This window comes from Poecilia formosa, unplaced genomic scaffold (genome assembly GCF_000485575.1).
Source record: "Poecilia formosa unplaced genomic scaffold, Poecilia_formosa-5.1.2 Scaffold55, whole genome shotgun sequence".
NCBI lineage: Eukaryota > Metazoa > Chordata > Actinopteri > Cyprinodontiformes > Poeciliidae > Poecilia > Poecilia formosa.
The window spans coordinates 2,226,124-2,232,123 of record NW_006799994.1 but is presented as its reverse complement, the minus strand read 5'-3'; the positions used below and the strand labels follow the sequence as shown (position 1 = coordinate 2,232,123).

At 38.3% G+C, this 6,000-nt stretch overlaps 1 protein-coding gene across 1 annotated transcript in view; it reads right to left on the bottom strand.

Annotated features, from left to right (window-relative positions):
- The window catches only part of fgd4a (FYVE, RhoGEF and PH domain containing 4a), a gene marked incomplete at its 3' end in the record, with an annotated part of 60,304 nt that overhangs the window by 47,806 nt on the left and 6,498 nt on the right, over window positions 1–6,000 (bottom strand). The gene's annotated exons all lie outside the window — the stretch shown is intronic.

Here is a 6,000-nt window from a genome sequence, read left to right as displayed (position 1 = left end):
AAAGATAATAACTTCAGTTTTATTTCTGTTCAGCAGGCGAAGGTTTTGGCCCACCCACACATTTATCTGTTCTAAGCATCTGTTCAGTGACTGGATGGGATCAAAGGTCACCTGGTGACATCACGATGTAGAGCTGTGTATCACCTGCATAGTCATGGTAACTGATCCTATTTCCTGTTATAACCTGAGCCAGTGGGAGCATATAAATATTGAAAAGAAGGGGTCCTAGGATTGAACCTTGGGGTACCCCACATGTGACCTTTGACCTCTCTGATGAGAAGTTTCCAGTTGAAACAAAGAAATCCCTGTTCCTTATGTAAGATTCAAACCAGTTGAGCACTGGACCGGAGAGTCCGACCCAACTCTCCAGTCGATTCAGTAAAATGTCATGGTCAACAGTGTTGAAAGCTGCACTGAGGTCCAACAGAACCAGCACTGTGGTTCTCCCACAGTCTGTATTTATATGGATATCATTGAACACTTTGACTAGGCCGTCTCTGTGCTGTGGTGAGCACAAAACCAGACTGGAAGGAGTCATTATTGTTAGGAAGTTAGTTAATTGTTTAAAAACTACTTTTTCAATCATTTTGTTGATGAATGGGAGGTCAAGGGTCAGAGGTCAGCCTGTAATTCTGCAGTAGTGATTTGTCCAGATTGTTCTTTTTTATCAGTGGTTTGATAACTGCTGTTTTCAAAGTCTGGGGGAAAACACCTGAAGAGCGCGATGAGTTACTATTTGGATCAGATCATTAGCAACGACAGGCAGGACTTAAAGAAACGTGTGGGTGGGACATCCAGACAGCAGGAACTGGAGCTTCACTGACTTATAATCTCCTCTAGAGTTTTATAATGAAGTAGTTGAAATTGGGTCATTTTTCCTGCATTTGTTTTGTTTGGGCACAGCATTGGTACTGGCTTTGGAGTGGATGTGCAGATTAATCCTCTGATCTTTTGCATTTTCTCTGAAAAGTAACTGGAAAACTTGTTGCAGGCGGCATTAGATTGAAGTTCAGGTGGTGACGTCATAGGAGGGTTTGTGAGCCTTTCAACAATAGCAAATAAAGCTCGAGCTTTGTTAATGGTTTTGTTTATGACATCTGCAAAGAAAGCCTCTCTTTCATGTTTTAGTGTTGTGTGATAGTTTCGTTGTCTTTCTTTGTAGATGTCATAATAAACGTGCAGTTGAGTTTTACGCCATCTCCGTTCGACCCTTTGGCAGAGTTGTCTAACAGATTGAACTGTTTGTGCATTTCTCCATGGAGATTTCTTCCTACCAGACACAACCTTCACTTTATTGGGGGCAATGTAATCAATGACATCTGAAAGTTTGCACTGAAAATCATCTACCAACTTATCTATGTCATAATAGCTTAAGGGTGAGGAAGAAGAGGAGATTTGATTAAAAGTTTCTGCTGTGTTTTCTGTGAAAGTACTTTTAGTTTTTTGTCCATGTGGGTTAACAGATAAAGAACTGTCAAAGGCAACAGCAAAGTGATCCGACAGGCGACATCAGTTACAGAGACACTGGAAATATTCACACCCTCACTGATAACCAGGTCCAGTGTGTGTCCATGAGTGTGTGTTGCTTGTTTGACATGTTGTGTTAAACCAAAACTCTCTAATATATTAAAGAGCTTTTTTGCCCCTTTGTCTTGGGGGTTGTCAACATGAATGTTTAAATCAACGACAATTATTAAACAATCATAATCAATGCATGAGATAGAAACCGTCTTTCACCTAGAGTCGGAGCCGAGTGCGTCAGCCTGAACGGCTGCAGATTCTAATATTAGAACCTGCTAAACATCTGAGTTTGTGCTGCTTTATCTGCTCACTTAAAAACAACATCAACAAACAAAACTAATATATTTATGCAACATATCAAGTGAAGAACGGGACATTTTTCTGTTTCTGAACTAGGAGTCTCCCCCTGCTGGCCTAGAGAGGAATCACTCCTCAAATTCTGGTTCTGTTAATTTAGATTTAATTAAAACAAAAATCAAAGCTGTTGTAGATACATTTTGCATAAATACAGGAATAGAAGCAAATTAAGAAACTATTTATGTGTAACTGCCTGGTTGAGCAGTCAGCCATCTTTATTAGAGCAACACATCATAAACCGTGTTTCAGTTTGTTTTAGCAGCTCTTACCTACATTAACTTTTAATTTATGAAGCCATGCAGAGGATTTCACACACCAGGAACTTTAAAACCACAAACTGTATTTTAATTGATTGAGATATCTGTGAAGTGAGAGGAAGTGATTCAAGGTACTAAAACAAAATGGCCACATGTTTTAGATTCTTGTACAGGAATAGATTTTGCACACCCGTACTCAGTGACCAATGAAATCACTTTAAAGTACAGTCACATTCACCCAGGGGTTTGCTTTTTTATGAAACAAACACATTAATCACTGAAAAATTTAGGAAAATGTTTTTCACAGTGGCGTACTCAACTGAAAATTTTTTTTGCACAAAAACTGTCCATATATAAAATGCTTGGTGTCACATCAGCTCAGTTGGACCCACAGAAATCAAATTTACTGAATTTTTTATTTTTCACGATAGCCACCATTGCCGTCATCGAAATTATTTTTTACACTAAAATTGCCAATAATGTGCTTGGTGTCACATCAACATCATTTTGAAGCATATATATATATATATATATATATATATATATATATATATATATATATATATATATATATATATATATATATTTTTTTTTTAATCTTGTATGTCCTTTTTCTGATGGACATTTTTTAAAATGGCCGCCATGTTAGTAATGGAGAATATGTTCACTAACACCAGCAGGAGTTACTCCTCATATTAGCTCAAGTAATGCTAAGATTACTTGAGCAACAGAGAAAAACTGGCAGAAATTAACACCAAAAAGCAACTAAAAAATACTTAGCATAAGCAAACGCTAGAGACACCAACAATGATCAGACGGTAACTCTAACCACGTTAAAAAGAAATTAGCTGAATGACATGCTAACCGTTGAAGACGACCATCTGCGTCACATCTTGTCAAAAAATCTCATCAAAATCTAACGTTTGTCACTCGTTTCTTAGTTATTGACTTTTTAGTCATATGCTTTTATGACTTTTTACTTTGTTTTTATGATGCAAAACACTTTGAACTTTAAATGCCTCGTTGCTGAAATGTTCCATACAAATAAACTTGATTGATTGACTGATTGACCATCTCCTTGTAAAACAGCAAAGTCCTCATTTTCAAGGATTTGTTACATATTATCTCTTTAAAGTTGTATGAACAGGATAACCAAAGTCAAAAACATAAAGTGACACAAAGTTCATCTAAGTTATGAAAACTGGTAACAATTTATGGCAATAATTGGTTTGAAAGGCAGAAAAATGGCAGCCATCTTGAAGAATGGCCGTCATCCTGATAGTCTAGTAGTAGCTAATGGGAAATAGAAAAATACGACCTGAAGGGTGAACATGCAACTTTTTATACTTTCTTGACAGATTTTCACAGTAAAACGCTGAACCATCTACGGTACCATCTGAGCCATGGCTGCGATGAAACTCCACCATTCAGGCTGAGAGTATTGAAGCTTACTGAAACAAAAATGTATACATTTTTAACATTTCCTCACATCAGAGGCAGCTACAGTTGGCTCCTATAGAAACAGAAAGTCAACCCAACTGGAGCGGCGTTGTGTTCGTCTCACGCTGAAACAATGAGCGTGGTGAAAGGACCCGGGCCTTTTCCTTCCTGCCAACCAGGAGGAAGCAGAAAGCTTCACTCCGTTTCCTCCTGCAGGCGAAGGTTGATGCAACCTCCTTCACCAGCGGTCCAAAGCATCCCAGACGATGTAAACGGCTGAAGAGTTTATACGTATGAACCGTCGTCTCCAGTGCAGCACAGCATGAAAAGAGTAAATGTGCCACTGGGGGAGCTGGAAAAAGGCCAGAGCGGTCTAAGAGGGGAAACGGTTCCCAGGCCTCTGAGAACAGAACAGTCTCTCTTTTTACAGCGTGGCGGATTTAAATTCTTTCTGTCTTGCTGCTGAACACCAACGATACTGAAGCAGTTTGCTAAATCCACATTGGCTCCTGGGAACAGCCACTGTTCAGGAAGAAAACACGAGCATGCTTCTGCTGCATTTTCTAAAGACAGTTCGCTTTACACAGTGGGAGCGTTTACACAAACCACCCAGCAGCAAAATTAATGGCTTATCAGAAGGAAAGCAAGATAATAGGATTAGAAACTTGATCCAGAAAACAGATGAGCTGAAAGGGGAAGCCAGACAGGGTAGGATGAAGATGCATTTCTGTAGAATCGACTGACGCTTAAAGACAAAAAAAAGAAGAAGAGGAGTTTCCAGATCTTACCATAACAGCAGAGCAGACACATCTTTGAGTTTTTACCTTTCCGGCTCCAAAACCTGTACTTGCGTCGCCGTTTCATTGTCAGTCCACTCAAGGTCAGCTAATCAGTGAGCGTTAATTCATTATGAAGTCCAGACCTGCCAGCTTCTAACCGACTCAGATGGGAATAAAGGTAGTCCATGTTGAGTCCAAGAGGAGAAGTGAAGGTGTGTGAAAGTCCAAAATACTCCTGTGTTTAGTGAACTGGACTTCCTTCCTTCCTGTCAGAACTCAAAGAGGGAGAGGAGACCTGCTGCTCTGCTCCTCAGATCTAGTGAAGAGAAAGAATCATCCATCTGAAGGTCTTTACATCCGTCCCTCTTCTGGGGAAGGAATATCCCAGATTTCACAAACAGACAAGATTTCTTAATCAGCTTGAGGAGCGCCACTCAAACTTGCTTCTGAAGGTGTGTCCTGGTCTTTAGCTCAGCTTGAACTCAAAAGGTAAAGAAGAATACGGGAGGTTTCTGGGAAAAGCCTCGCTATCAAACAATGCCAGTCAGGAGAGGGAAGCAACACACATCCCAGTCAGGAAGCTGCAGCTGGCGAATGGAAAGAAAAACAAGTTTCCTTCTCACTGCGTCTGAAACACAGGATCATTTCTGCACAAAGGTGAGAAAAGAATCCAAAGATTTTACTCAAGTTAGGGGGGAACTGCGTCAACAAATATTTACCTACGCAAAAATGATAACTAATGTTGCTGGATGATAAATTGTTCCAGAAATTATTTCGATAAGCATTGACATTGTTGCTTTGACAACATTTTCCAGTAATATAATGGTAATGACGTAATACATCAGGGTTTGCGTTTTTTAAGATTTTATAGTTGGTGTTCAGGTATTAATCTTCCAATCTTTTAATAACACATAATTATCAAGTAATATTTTCAAATTCCCTGTCAACTTTAAACATGTTTGAACTCAGAAACACGGCAGGCAGCGGATGAATGACGGCTCTGGAGCCCAACCACCAGGGAAACCTTGAACATATTCTCAAAGATCAATAAATGTTTAACACTGAAACCAGAAGACATTTTAAATAAACAACAAATAAAATTAATTATGAAATCTCTGTAAACAAAACTGTCCTTCAAAAAAAAGTTTCAGTTGAGACCAAAACACCAAACTGAAAACTTTTATATCCAGAAAGAGACAAAAGAGAAAACTATAAATCATGTAAATGGAAATTATTGAGCTCGTTTTAATTCATTATGCAATTCATTGATTTATTGTTTATTGCAACAAGCTACTCATAAAAAAGAAAAAATAAATAAAAGAAATTACAAAATAAACTTTAATCTGAAACACTTTTCTAAATCTTTTTTTTCCTATATGAAATGTATGAAACCAATATATAATAAGTAACATATTTTATGTGATGAAAAGTATTTCCAGTAACAACAGACTCAGCAGACAGGAAGCAGCAACAAAGCTTGTGCACAAGCAAGAGGTCTCACTTCAACATAAACTGCAGCTGAGTGTCTGGAAATGGCACATTTTGGCTTGAGAGTAGAATTAGCAATAAAATTAAAATATAGAGTACAAAGTAGTACAGCTACTTCTAGAAGTATTTTTCCTTAAACAAACAAACAAACAAACAAA